Source organism: Vulpes lagopus, chromosome 7, assembly GCF_018345385.1.
Source record: "Vulpes lagopus strain Blue_001 chromosome 7, ASM1834538v1, whole genome shotgun sequence".
In the NCBI taxonomy this organism is placed as follows: Eukaryota; Metazoa; Chordata; class Mammalia; order Carnivora; family Canidae; genus Vulpes; species Vulpes lagopus.
The window spans coordinates 75,777,528-75,792,514 of NC_054830.1; the positions used below are offsets into that span (position 1 = coordinate 75,777,528).

General features: G+C 35.8%; 1 protein-coding gene across 3 annotated transcripts in view; it reads right to left on the reverse strand.

Annotated features, from left to right (window-relative positions):
- The window catches only part of INVS (inversin), a 153,513-nt gene that overhangs the window by 117,049 nt on the left and 21,477 nt on the right, over positions 1-14,987 (reverse strand). The gene's annotated exons all lie outside the window — the stretch shown is intronic.

Below are 14,987 nucleotides of genomic sequence, written 5' to 3' on the forward strand. Positions count from 1 at the left end.
AGCCAAAGGCAGATGCTCAATGAATTTTAGTATGTAGCGTTTACAAGATTTGCTGATGGACATTAGCCTCACACAAGACAACAGGACTTTGCATAAAAAAATGGGCACCCAATACATGTAAGTTAAGTTGAATTCTCTACCTGGCAGTTCAATTAAAAATGTATGCTTTGATGCAAGGGAACTATGTCAAGTCAAAGTTTAAAAACCAATTTAAGTAAAGACTTTGGAGTCAGATCTATGTATTGCCTTCTCACTCTGCCACTTAATGAAAAACTACTCAAGCTTTTTTAGTCTTAGTTTCTTCATCTGTCTAATGTGATTGCTATTATTTTCAGCTGGGTGAAAAAAAGGAGTAGACATGTAAGGTAGAAGAGGTAAAGTGAAAAAAAAAAAAACAATATCTTAGTCCTGAATTAGAAGAGGAAGTGACAAAGTGACATTTTTACTAAAAAAATAGTTCTGAGGCATGCCTGGGTGGCTCAGTCAGTTAAGTGTCTGCCTTTGGCTCTGCTCATGATCTCAGGATCCTGGAATTGAGCTCCGCATTGGGCTCTCTGCTCAGTGGGGAGTCTGCTTCTCCCTCTCCCTCCTCCTCTCACCCCACTTGTACTCTCTCTCTTGCTCACTCTCTCTCAAATAAATAAATAAAATCTTTAAAATAAATGAATAAATAAATAGGTCCAAGAAGTGACTACAGTAAATACTTAGAAATAGTCACCAACTCTGTAAAAGTGAGCACCTGTAGACTCTAGACGGTGTGGTCTCCAAATTCTTTTTCCTGCTTTCAAGAACCATGGATCTTTAGAGAAATGGTGGATTCCAGGTTTGGAGTAAAAAATACAGAAATCATGAAACTAATATAACACCGTATGTTAACTATACTGGAATTTACAAACTTAATAAAAATACAGAAATGAACCTGGAATCGTTGGTCCTAGCAGATAACAAGGAAGCTATCAAAAAAGGATCATGTCAAAAGGATCCAGGCACCAATCTGAAGGACTTTTTATAACCAAAGATGGAATAATTTGAATATTATTTAGGGATAATAATATCCATGAACTGATATAGCAGCTGTGTTCAAATGATACCAAAAGTATCCAATGCCTTGTTCATGATGAAACTAACAAGGAAAAAAGGAAAAATTAATTGTTTATCAAGAGAGGTCATATTTCCTTATTTTGAAAACTGATAAAGAGAATCAAGGATTAATTCTTCCTTTTCTGTATCAGTGAGTAATGAAAGAGCAGATAAGGGGAAATTTCTCTTTAATGAATCATTCCAGCAAACAAGTGTAGAAGGGATGGCAGATTTAGAATGTTGCCATTTTGCAACTCCTAAAACACACTGGCTTTGGGCAATGAAATCCCAACAACTGAGAACCTCAAAAAAAAAAAAAAAAAAGGCAATGAAACATTCGGTGTCTTCTGATGAGGAATGGAGCAAAACAGTGAAGTAGTTTAAGCCAAAAAAATTGAACCAGAATCAGATCAAGCCTATAGATCTAATAAGTAATTTATAGGAAATCTGGAAAGCAGAGGGACAAGTGAATTATACCTAGAGAGAGAACTGACGTGATCTAGACCGAGATCGTCAGCTTGGACTGAGATCAAGTCCAAGTAGGGAAGGAGTCAAGCCGCAAATACAAAAAATTGTAAAGAAAAAAGAAGAGAGAAAGAGGAGGAATTTATAGGTTTAAAGAGACTTAAAAGACAGAAGCCAATGTCAGTTTATAACTCTTATTTGGATCCTGATTCCCAATTCAAACAAATGCCAATAACCAAACAAAAACATTTACAAGACAGTTTATAATCTGAGCATGGGTGGGCTCTTTTATGATACTGTGATATTAAATAATTCTCGTTAAATTTTTAGTATTACAATGATTATATTTAAAAAGAGTCATTTCCTTTTATTTTTATTTCTTTCTTTTAAAAGATTTTATCTTTAAGTAATCTCCACATCCAATGTGGGATGTGAACTTAACAAACCAGAAATCGAGAGTTGCAAGCTTCACTGACTGAACCAGCCAGGTGCTCCAAGAGTCCTGTTTGTTTTTGTCTTTTTTTTTTTTTTAGAAATAAATATTGGTGTAATGATTTAGTATCTGGGATTTCCTTCAACATGTGAGGGAGAGAAGTTCCCTCTAATAAAACATTTAAAAAGATAGGAAGCTCAGGGACACCCTGGTGGCTCAGTGGTTGAGCATCTGCCTTTGGCTCAGGTCATGACCCTGGGGTTTTGAGATCGAGTCCTGCATTGGGCTCCCTGTAGGGAGCCTGCTTCTCTCTGCCTTTGTCTCTGCCTCTCTCTGTGTCTCTCATGAAAAAGAAAGAAAGAAAGAAAAGAAAAGAAAGAAAGAAAGAAAGAAAGAAAGAAAGAAAGAAAGAATCATCTCTCAGCTTCCTAATTAGTCATCCTCCTCCTGCTATCATCCTTTTGACAGACTACTCAGTTAAATGAGCCTCTCAAACTATAAGCTAGATTGCCTTTTCAGTGCTTAACCCTTCAATCACCTTTTCCTCTTGTGCACAGAGCTGAATCCTTCAATATCCTGTGGGTCCTACACGATCTCTGACCTCGTCCTCTCCCTAGAGTTACAGGGGTCTTCCTGTTGACTGTTTCTTATAAATATCATGTATGCTCTCATCTCAGGGTCTTTACACTTGGCATTCTCTCTCCCTGAGAGGTTTGTTCTTTCACTGCCTTTGGGTCACTTAAATGTTAAATGTTCACTTCATGTTACTTCTGGGAGATTTATCCGGATCACTCTATTTATAACATGCAACCCCTTGGCTCCCTATTTTTTTCACCTACCTTATTTTTTCCATTGCAGGTATCCTCATCTGACATAATATTATATATATTTTATAATCTTTTTCATTTGTTGGTTTCTTTTCTACCAACAAAATGTAAGCTTGGAGGCAGGGATTTTTGTTTCATTTTGTTCATTTTATATGCCAAACAGTACAGAACAGTACCTTATGATTAGTAGGTACTCAATAAATAAGTGTTAGGCCACTCCCATTGTAAACAGAGTTGGTACATCTGACTTTTTCATAGCCTCAAGCTAAAGGCAGTGCCACAGGAGGTAGCTTATAGTCATTGCTTAGGTAGTAATTAAGTCCCCGAAGCTCTATAATTGTCCAAAGGGCACTATGGCCAACATTATAGAATGCTTATCTATCTTCTATGCCCATCTACTTCTGTGCTAACAGAACCTTGTTATTTGTTGATCTTCCTTTAAGTGGTTATTTCCTTCAGAGAAGGCTGGGTCCTCACCAAATCCAGTGGTTTTGACTGATATGAACAATCATGGTGGTTTCATTTTTGCCAAGAGTGTTAGGTGTGGGAATCAAAGAGATGGAAGGAAAGTCTGCCACAGGACTTCTGGGAAGGTTTCTCTTTTTCAAAAAGTAAACAAGAGGAACTCCTGGGTGGCTCAGTCAGTTAAGCATGCAACTTTGGCTCAGGTCATGATCTCAGGGTCCTGGGGTTGAGCCTTGCCTCAAGCTCCCCGATCAGCATGTTTTGTACTCTCAGTTGCCCTTAGCTGGGATATAGCCCGTGATTTCTGGGTGGACTTTCATTTTCTGCCCAACCCAGGGATGTTCTCAGCCATACCACTCCATGTCTGGCTTATCCCCTGTCAACTGCATGACAAGTTCTACTTCTGATGGATCATGGATAATATTCTATACTTTTCGTTCTGGGAAGTCATTTAAAAATATATAAAAGTATTTCTCATTACTTTCTATAGTTACACAATACAACATTGTGTGGACACACTTGTTTTAGTCAACCAGTCCTCTAACAGGACCTTTCCCTTCATGCTTTCTCTATTACAAACAATGCTGCAATTAAATAGCCTTATGCATACATCACTTCTTGTTTTTGCCAGTGTACGCTTCTAGAAGTGGTAATGTTGGGTCTAAGGGAAATACATATTCTGGTTACTTTTGTTGGATATTGTTGAGTTTCCCTTCACAGGGGTTGTACTATTTTTCATTCCCTCCAGCAACAGTTTTGCTATCAGAGCACTCTGTCAAACTTTTTTTTTACTTTTGTCAACTGGACACGTGAAAAACATCTCGTTGCAATTTTAACTTGAATTTCTCTTATGATGAACAATGTTGAGCATATTTCCACATATTTAAGGGCCACTCACATTCCATTTCTTATCAACTATCTATTCATATCTCTTGCTCATTTTTTATAGAATCATTGGTCTTTTTTCTCCTCCACATTATATATTAGGGATATTAACCCTCCATTAGTGACATAACTTGCAAATATTGTTTCCCAGTTTGTCTTTCTTCTTTTTCTTCGCTTATGATGTTTTCTAGGAAGGAAGTCTTTCTTATTTTGATGTAGTCATATTTATTAATCTTTTCCTAGTGCTTCTACATTTTGATTTACAGATAGAAGGTGTTCTCTGCTCTTAGATTATGCAATGTAAATCTTCCCGGTACATTTAATGCTGTGTAATGTGTATACACATTACCATTCAATGAGATAACAATTTAAAGCATGCACCTGTGTGCACATGTACATATACATACACAAACTAAGACAGATTGTATTAGTTTACAGTCTGCATAACATTGAAATGACCAGTTACACACTTGGTTAGAAGTTTATAGTCATTGCTTCAAATTCATATTTTAGCCCAAAATTCCTAAGAAATGGATAACAAAGAATCAGTCTGATGAATGACAGAGACCAAAAGAATTTGAATAAAAAATTTAAAAGGATACAAACCATGTCTTCTAAAATCTACAACTGTTTGAGATAAATGGAGTATACTCAATAAATTTCTTGGAAATGAGTAGTTTTGTTGGTGAAATGTTAACTTTGTGATGATTCAGTATTTGAAAGACTTTAGATATTTAGACACAAGTTGGATTTACATATTTCAAGATATATAATGATACATGATACAGATTAAATACTAAAAAAGTATTTGGTAAAAGAATGAATGAATTACTCCATCCGGATTGGAATGGTGAACAAGTGGACTCTGATAGAGTGAATAAGATTTTTCAAGGGGCCTAATTACCACTGATGACACAGTTTAGACAAGTATAAGGAAAGAATAGAGCAATCTTTTAAATTGGTAAAGTTAATTTTAGTAATAGTGTTTCAATGATTAAGCTTTTCTGCAAGCAGGATCTATTTTGATATAAAAGATTAGGATGAAATTTCTGGTGACTCATATGGTGGAGAGATGACAACTCTACTGAATGATGGATTCAAGAACCAAGAGGACCTCAACAGGTTGTATGATGAATCCAATTCAATTAATCAAGTATTAATTATTTGTTAAGTACTAGGCCCTGGAAATAAAAAAATATGACTATTATACTCTTACTAAGATGCTCATTGTGGGAAAATAAAATGTGCAAACAAACAAATACCTTTTGGTGAGATAGGGGATGTAACAGTAGTTCAGTATATAAGGTACAAGGTACTGGAGGAACAAGGAAAGGAATGGTAAACTCTACCTACATGAGTCTGGGAAGTTCAAAGAACTGACTAAATATGAATACAGTAAAAAGCTACATTTAGATCCCAAACCACAACAATATGAATACAGATTTAGTTTAAGCAGTAGTAAGCATAAAGCAAAATTAAAAGTTTTGTTTGAAAAATCTTCAATAGGAATCAATGGCCTTTGGTTGCCAAAATGACAATGGTGAAAATCATGGCATACGCTGTGCTTATCAGACTGGCATTGTATTCTATTCTAGGTGTCTAACTTTCAGGGGGGTTTAGGCAATGTATGTATATATGGTGAAGGGATCAGGATGGGAAGGAGACTTGATAGCATATATAAAGAAGGAATGAAGAAATAGATAATAATAAGCCTGCAGAAAAATTTTTTCACTGGGCCAGGATGATTATTTTATTAAAATATTTGTTAGCTCATGTCACTCCTTTCCCCAAAATCCTCTAATGCTTCCTCATTTCATTCAGAGTAAGGACATATTCCTGACAATGGCCAAAAGCCCTAGAAGATCTGGCTACTATTTCTGCCATGTTCTTATCACCTACTGCTTCTCCCTTGCTCACTCGCTATAGCCATGCTAGCCCTGTCCCATTGTTATTCCTCAAACATTCCAGGCATGCTCCTGTTTTAAGGCCTTTGCTCTAACTATTCCTTATGCCAGGAACAAAAGAAAGTTCTCTCAGCCACTCACAGGGCTAACTTCCTCACCTCCCTCAAGGCTTGTTTCAAATGTCACTATCTTAATGAAAACTATTTTGATTACCTTATCTAAATGGACACTCTGCTCTCCCTAGTCACCACCTCCCTGGCTTTCTAGATTCCCCCTTACTTTGGCATCTTGGCTATATTTCTGCTATCATATTAGTAAATGATTGTTTGAGCTTTGTAAAAGTGTAACAGTCAAAAGTAGGTACAAAGAGCCCTATGATTGGTTGTAGGGAAAATACTGTGCCTAGGGGCTGACAATATTCATACTGTAGGAAGAACAGACCCCCTGATTCCCTCTCATTCTTTTTTGAACAGTAAAATATAAGAAAACAACAACAAAAAAGAAGATTATATGAACAAATACAATCCTATGGCATAAGAAGGCAATTATCAAATTAATGCTCAAATTTTCATTGGAATTGATGTTATAACACAAAATTAATTTTAAAAAGTATAAATGAAAAGTAAATGGATCTGAAGTTCCTTTTTATCAGCTGTAAAAATATTCGCTGGCCCTGTGCCCAGAGTTTAAAAGAAATCAGCATGAGTCTAATGAAAAACAAGCTGTAGGTCTCAGGGAAATTCAATATATACTCTTTCTTTTGCTTTTAGTTTTTGATTGGTTTCCATGGGAATCTAAGCTTGTGGGGATCTCTAATCTATTCATAGAAAGCAGATGCTTGTATTTTCATGACTTAGTAAAACTGGGGGTCATGAAGAGATAAAGATTAGAAAATGGCCATAGTCATAGGGAATAGGAACCATGTCCAAAAGAAAATTCAGCAAACCACATAGATTTTAAAATACAATCTGCAAGGCTGCTCTGCTGTGTTTAAGAGGTGTCACAGCACTGGACTTAAATGTGAAAGCTTTGGAGGCTCCCGGGTGGCTCAGTCAGTTCAACTTTTGATTTGGGCTCAGGTCACAATCTCTGGGTCATGAGATCCAGCCCTGCATCAGGCTCTGCATTGGGCATGGAGCCTGTTTAGAATTCTCTCTTTCCCTCTCCTTCTTCCACTCCCCCCTCCCTCTCTTAAAAAAAAAAAAAAAAAAAGAAAAGAAAAACAGAAAAAGAAGAAGTGGAAGTTCTGGGTTAAATTCTTAATCTTGCCCGTGAGAAGGAAATACTTTGATACTTCTTTGGGGGTTTGACTGGGAAGCTGGATCTGGGAATGACTCTAGGTCAGAAAATCAGAAGACTGGGAAAGTAAGCCTCCAAAAAGTACTTAAGTTTCTTTTCAATGGAGCATTATCAGGAGCACTGAGCTGGGAATCAGAAAAACAAGGTAATTCCTGATTCTACAGGTATCAAAGTGACCCAGAAGTCAACCAGACTATATATCTCAGTTTACTTATATAGAAGAGATAATATTTGATTGTTCTGACTGCTATAAAGCTGCTATGAAACTAAATGAAATTTTTACTAGAATTCTGTTAGAAAAATTCAAAGTGGTGATTTCAATCAAGATTTGTTGACATGTTTTCCTTGTAACTGCAAATTTCATCCATGTAGTATACGTACATTAACTATTGTGAAAGTATTAAAGGACAGATGGGTTTTGATTTCAATTCTCAGATCAACTCTGTATTTAGTTGGAGTACTCTTGAATACATGATCCTAAATATTTGAAACCAGTTTCTGGGATGTCTGGGTGGCTCAGTTGGTTAAGCATCCAACTCTTGATCTCAGCTCAGGTCTTGATCTCAGGGTTGTGAGTTCGAGTCCCAAGCTGGCCTTCACACTGGGCATGGAGCTTACAGAAAGGAAGGAAGGAAGGAAGGAAGGAAGGAAGGAAGGAAGGAAGGAAAGAAAGAAAGAAAGAAAGAAAGAAAGAAAGAAAGAAAGAATCTGTTCCTAAACTGGAAAACCAGAGGGCAGATTTAGAGATAGTTTCTAAATACTCAGAGAAGACAAACTTGAAGCTTGTTTGGAAACCTCAGAAGTTGGAATATACTGAAGCAAAGATTCTTTAGCCTGGGACTCTCTGCCTGCCTAGAAAAGGTGGCCAAGTTAAGGTTAAGGTCAAATGGGGCAAACTGTGAAAGCTGTCTAAAAACACTCATCTCGGTCCAGAGATTTCTTGAGAGATTGTTAACACTCCAGAACATAAACTCGGACTTTCCTACATTTCTAAGTAATGTGGGCATCACAGATGTCTTTTGGTGCCTTCTTTCAGAAGCACACCAATGGCCAAATCCTCATTTGTTTACTCTTGAGATATCCATGGGCTACATAGTTTGTGGCAGAGTGGGCACTTATTAAATTATTTTAAGATGAATTAATGAGTGATTACAGCCACAGAGAAGCCTAGAAGTACCTACTAAGCACCTTCAGTGATTTTGATGCATGCTCAAGTTTACAGGGCTTTCATAGAACTCCTGAAGTTAACACTAAGGAAATGTGACCAGTGCTTCTCAGCCTAGGTCAGGAACTATTCTTGATTCCATTCTTCCTTATTCTATCTACAAATAATATTCATCAAGTTCTGGACATTTCACCATTTTTTAAAAATAATTTTTAAATCGAGGCATCATATATCTACAATAAAGTAGATAAATCTTGAGTATACAGACTGATAATTTTTTATGTAATCAGCATACAAATCAAGATATAGATCATTTCCAGCACCCTGAAAACCTTCCTTTATGCCCCTTTTTAGTCAATATCTATATCATGGGTAACCCCAAATCTGATTTGAATCACCATAGAGTTTTGTCTCTTCTAAAAATTCATATAAATAGGTGACTTCTTTCACTCAACATGATGTCTTGAAATTTATTCATGTGGTACAATGTATCAGTAGCTCATTATTTTTTATTGTGTAGTATTCCATTGTAGGAATACATCATAGTTTACTTACCCATTTGCCTGTTGACATGCATTTCGGTGGTTTGTGTTAAGAATGTCTATTATAAATAAAGCTATCATGTACATTCTCATGCATGCCTTTTGATAGAATGAGGGGCTTGTTTCTCTTAGGTATTACTGGGATTGGATTGTGAATTGAAGTGATTCTCTGTGTGTATGTGTGTGTTCAGCTTTGTTAGAGTCCAATTGTTTTCTAGAGTAGATTGATCAAATTGTATCCTCACTAAAAATGTTCCATATCCTCAGTATCAATAGGCTTTATCAGATTTTTTCATTTTAGACATTCAGATGGTGGTACAGTATCTCAATGTGGCTTTAATTTGCATTTATCTAATTAGTAATGAGGTTGAACAGCTTTTCATGTAATCTTTTGTGGAGAGAGCTACATGTTTCAACATACACCTCAAAATCAATAAATCTCAAAAACATAATGTTAAGTTAAAAAAACAAGTTGGGAAATGACACACAAAGTATAATACCATTTATATAAAGATTTTAAACATGTGAAATAATATTGTTTATAGGTATATCCATACAAAGGTAAGGTAGAAAAATATGCATGGGAATTGAAACCACCAAAATTAAGATAGACTGAGAAGGCAGAAAGAGGGGAATGGGATTTGGGAGGATAAAAAAAAAACTTCAAGTGCATCTATACTGTCTTATTTCATTAAAGTAAGTCTAGAAGAAAAATTTAAATAAATATTCAGCTTTATCTCTTCTGAGTATTAGGTACCTATTTTAAAAAAATATTCTCTATTCTTATGAATAATTCTAAAATAATTTAAACATCAGGATGCATACATCCCTTTGAATTAGTGTTTTGCATTCTTTGGGTAAATACTTGGTAGTGCAATTGGTGAACTGTAGGGTAGTTCTATTTTGAACTTTTTGAGGGACCTCTATACTATTTTCTACAGTGACTGTACCAGTTTGCATTCCTACTAATAGTGTAAGAAAGTTCTCCTTTCTCTATATCCTCACCAACACCTATTGTTTCTTGTGTTGATTTTAGCCATTCTTTTTTTTTTTTTTTTAAGATTTTATTTATTTATTCATGAGAGACACGGGGCGGGGGGGCGGGAGCACAGACACAGGGAGAGGGAGAAGCAGGCTCCATTCCATGCAGGCAGCTTGATGTGGGACTCGATCCCAGGTCTCCAGGACCACACCCTGGACCGAAGGTGGCGCTAAATCGCTGAGCCACCTGGGCTGCCCAATTTTAGCCATTCTTACCCATGTGAGGTGATAGCTCACTGTAGTTTTGATTTGCATTTTCCTGATGATGACTGATGTTGAGCATCTTTTCATACGTTTGTTGGCACCCTGATGTTTACAGCAGCATTATCTACAATAGCCAAACTATGGAAACAACCCAAATGTCTAACAACTGATGAATGGATAAAGAAGATGTGGTATGTATACACACACACACACACACACACACACACACACACACACACAAAGGAACATTGCTCAGCCCTAAAAAAGAATGAAATCTTGCCATTTGCAATGACATGGATGGAACTAGAGAGTATTATGCTAAGCAAAATAAGGCAGTGAGAGAGACAAATATTATGACGTCACTCATATGTGGAATTTAACAAAGAAAACAAATGAGTAAAGGGGGGGAAGATAGAGAGACGCAAACCAAGAAACAGACTCTTAACTATAAAGAACAAACTGATGGTCACCAGAGGGGAGGAAAGTGGGGGGGATGGGTGAAATAGGTGACGGGGATTAAGGAGTACGCTGGTCCTGATGAGCACCAGGTGTTGTATGGAAGTGCTGAATCACTAAATTGTACACCTAACACTATTATTACACTGTACGTTAACTATACTATAACAATAAAATTTTTAAAAATTAAAAAAATAAGACAAAAGACATTCAGGTTTATGCAAAGGCAAAAAGAATGATGAATAATTTATTAACAGAAGAGAATTGAAAGGAGAATTGACTAAATTTCTTCATCTAATAACAAACTGGACCTCACTATCCTGAAGGCCTTTTTATCTCTGACATCTGATTCCTAAAGAGCAGTTTGAAGTTTATACCTATATTGCAGTATGATGAATAGCAATAATATTGACAGCCTACAGTCTTAGAGAGCATATGTCTCTACCAGGCAAAATGCTTTATATCTAAGGAAGCATCATTCCTAAAAAGCAGGCAGGAAGAAGCATATTATTCCATTTTATAGATGAAGAAATTGAGACATACAAGAGTGATATTTGATGGAAGATTAAGCTCAAAGAATCTTGTAAAATACCACTAACAAAATTAGAAGGGGGTGGGATGGAATGAAAAGGAATAAACATAACAACTGATTTATACTTTAATAATTCTTTCATAATAAATTTATCTTATGTTTTTAGTGATTGATTCCTTCATGTATTTGTTAAACAAACATGAACTAAGTCTTTTTTAAATGGCAGGAGTTCTGTTAAGACTGGAACTAATAAATCAAAGAAGACATAGCGTCTGCCTTGAAATAGCATTAGTTGGGTGGAATATAGAGAAGTGAAATCTATGATTAATGGTGGTAGGGAAGGAGTTAAATATAAGTATATATATGTATGGGTATGTACATATACACACAGTAATATAGAGTTCTAGGGGGCTGGGGGATGGATTGTTTGGTGTGTTTGTGTATAAGTGTGAGTGTGTATAAAATAAGGGGATCTAATATCCTAATATTGTCAACTAATATTAAGTTTTCCCAAAAACTTTCAGAGGTACTCTACTCTTCTTCTATAATTTTTTAAGTCATTAACATGAAAATAGCAGATCTTGAAAGCTAATATTAATTAAAAATTAATATTCAGTTTCTACAGATGAATGGATAACTCTATGGTGAATTAAAAAACAAACAAACACACAACGTAATCACAGTCTGAAGCTTCTTTAGTTTCTGTGTTTAACATGATATCATTTTTCAAAGTGGGTAGTCTTACTCTTCTTGAAGCCAAATTAATAACCTCCTGAAAGATTAAAAATGCATAACTATTAACATTTAGTAAGATTGCTCAGGCTTTTTTATCCTTATTAACAAATAAATGTATCTGTGGAAGTCAGAGAAATAGTAGATTCCCTGGAGGAAAACATTTCTAACAATTAGATATCGTTTGTGAGAAACCCAGAAAAGGTTTGATTGATTGGTTTCTTAGATTAAACTGAGGGTACATATGAAAAACAAATTAGGTACAGATGTTCAGTATATTGAGATTAATTTTATTCTTGTGGGTACCATTTTCTTAGCTGCTTGGACTAATACCAATTTATTTCTAAAGTAGTGAATATGTGTCAAAATAACTAAGCCAATCAGCATGGTTCAATAAGTTTTTCCCATATATGTATTTTGAAACTGGATAAATGGTTCTAATAAACAAAATGTCAAGCATTTGTATTACTAATGACTTTCTATATAAGTAACCCAAAGTATATTCATTCATTCAACCAAGACATGTCAGACACCGTGTTAGATTCTAGGGGATTCAAAAACCAATAAAACAAGGTTCTTGCCTGGAGATCCAGTCTAGTGGGAAAGAGACAAGTAAGCAATAACTACAATACAAGTTAATAGGCCTCTAATGGAGACATGAACAAAATGCTATGGCAACAAGAGTTTTTCCTACTAATAAACCTAATGAAAGATAACATAATTAGTTCACTATCACCAAAAAAAACCCAAAACATAATAAATGACTATTACATGACATGGCTGTTGATATTTTATAAAACACTTAGATATATAAGGGAGATAGGCCAGCTTTAATTATCATTTGATATCTTTATCCATGATCTTTGTAAGCAACTTAAGAGCATGAATCATATCTTTCATCTTTGTATTCCAAGGCCCTAGCACAGCACCTGTTACATAGTAACAGTATGAACATATGTTGAATGAATGCATTCATGCACATACATATGAATATTGATGATTACACAAATAGCACACTTCTGAGTTCACAGATAACTGAATTAAGTGGGATAGACAATACTTGAAAAGAATATTTGATATGTGATATATCAGAGGTTCACTAAACAAAGACAAATGTAAATTTAATATGGATCAGTATGGACAGTACTTTTTTTTACAGCAAGTGTTTGTGATTCATTTTTTAATACTTCCTCTAAGTGCATCATCATGACTACATAGTAGACATTTGGCAACTACTTAATGAATGAACTGTTCTATCTCTACAATATATCTCTTGGATCGAACTCCTTCTTTCTACTGGCCTAAAAAGTAATAGTTTTCTATGTATCTCCTCTTTCTTCCTCTTCCAAATGAACTTTAGTTGCCATATTCAACTCCCTAATGTACTTTAATGGTGCAACTGTCATTTTCAAATTTCCTTAGTAGCTCCCTCATATGTGGGATACTTTATTTAAAAAACATAATTAAAAACAAAACAAAATCAAACCACGGGAGGTACATAGTACAAAAGCCTGGCACTGCCATATAGCAAACACTAAAATGGCTAAAAATTAATGAGCTCGGTTGTCCTGGGAAAATTAGTTATTCATATGTTTTAAAATGAGAAAGGACCCCCATATAAAAATCCACTTGTTGTGTATTAAAGACTTTTGTTAGAAAGAAAATATAGGAAAATTTTAAAACAATTTCTGCTTAGCTCTTTAGTCTCCCAGCTGTTGTTTACTGCTGGGTTTCTTTGAGCCTTACCCAGCAAAAGCACAGTTTAGGAATCTGCTAATGATTTGCAAGAATTTGTACCCAGATTTTTGGGTTTCTTCTCTGCAGTTCCCTTCTCCCAGGATTTTACCCTGCCACATTCCCGCCACTGCTAATTCCGTACTCTACCTGTGGTTTTTCAGCCTACTAGAACCATCACTTCCTGCTAGGGTTGTATTCTTTTGCATTCCACTTTGGAAGATGCCTGAAGGATACAGCCAGATAAATGTGGTGTTCATTTCCCATGCTTCTCTTCTCCAAATAATTGTAATTTCTTAGATCCTGCTTGTGCTGACTGTTCTCAATGCCGTTAAACAATGTATATATATTTTGTTTAGTCTTTATAAATGTTTTTGGCCAATGGGTTATTCTAAAATAAGGGGTCACGGTCAGAATTGTGCATAGTTCTGAAAGTCTCATGAATGCCCTTCCTTTCTTCTTTCCTTCCTTCCTTTCTTCTTCTTTCACATACATGTACATGTGAATCCAAGAGTAGGAAGTTGGAGGGGAGGGACAGAGGGAGAGAGAGACTCCTAAGCGGATTCCACAGGGTCCTGATGCAAGGCTCGATCCCATGACCTGGACTGAGATCACGACCTGAGCCAAAATCAAGAGTTGGATGCTTAACCGACTGAGCCATCCAGGTATCCCTGATTGCTCATTTTTCTGATTTCTTCTTTTATATCATTTAAAAAAAGATTTATTTACTTATTTGAGAGACAGAGAGTGCAAGCACCTGCACAAGCAGGAGAAAGGCAGAGGGAGAGAATTCCAAGCAGGCTCCCTGCCTAGCACAGAGCTCAAGCCCACAATCCTGAGATCACAATCGGAGCTGAAATGAAGAGTCAGAAGATGCTCAACTAACTGAGCTACCATCTTCTTTTATATCTTTAAGCAGTCAATCAATTGTTGTTTTACATTGTTTCTAATGATGCCAATATCGAAGGTTTCTTAGGGAATAAATTGGTTTATTGTTTCTATAGACTCTCATTCCTGATAGATTACTTTCTCAAATGTTTGGTCTTTCACTGTGAGATCTTGTTTGGTCTTTGTAATATGGAGGAATCCTGGAAGTTTAGGGTGAAAATGTTTAAAGAAGATTTGTGTTTGTGTCTGCTCAGAGGCAGGGTGTGCTATAGATATGTCCCTAATTGGGACATATCTCCAATTATTCTTTGAAAATTAGTTCTAGATTCTTCATA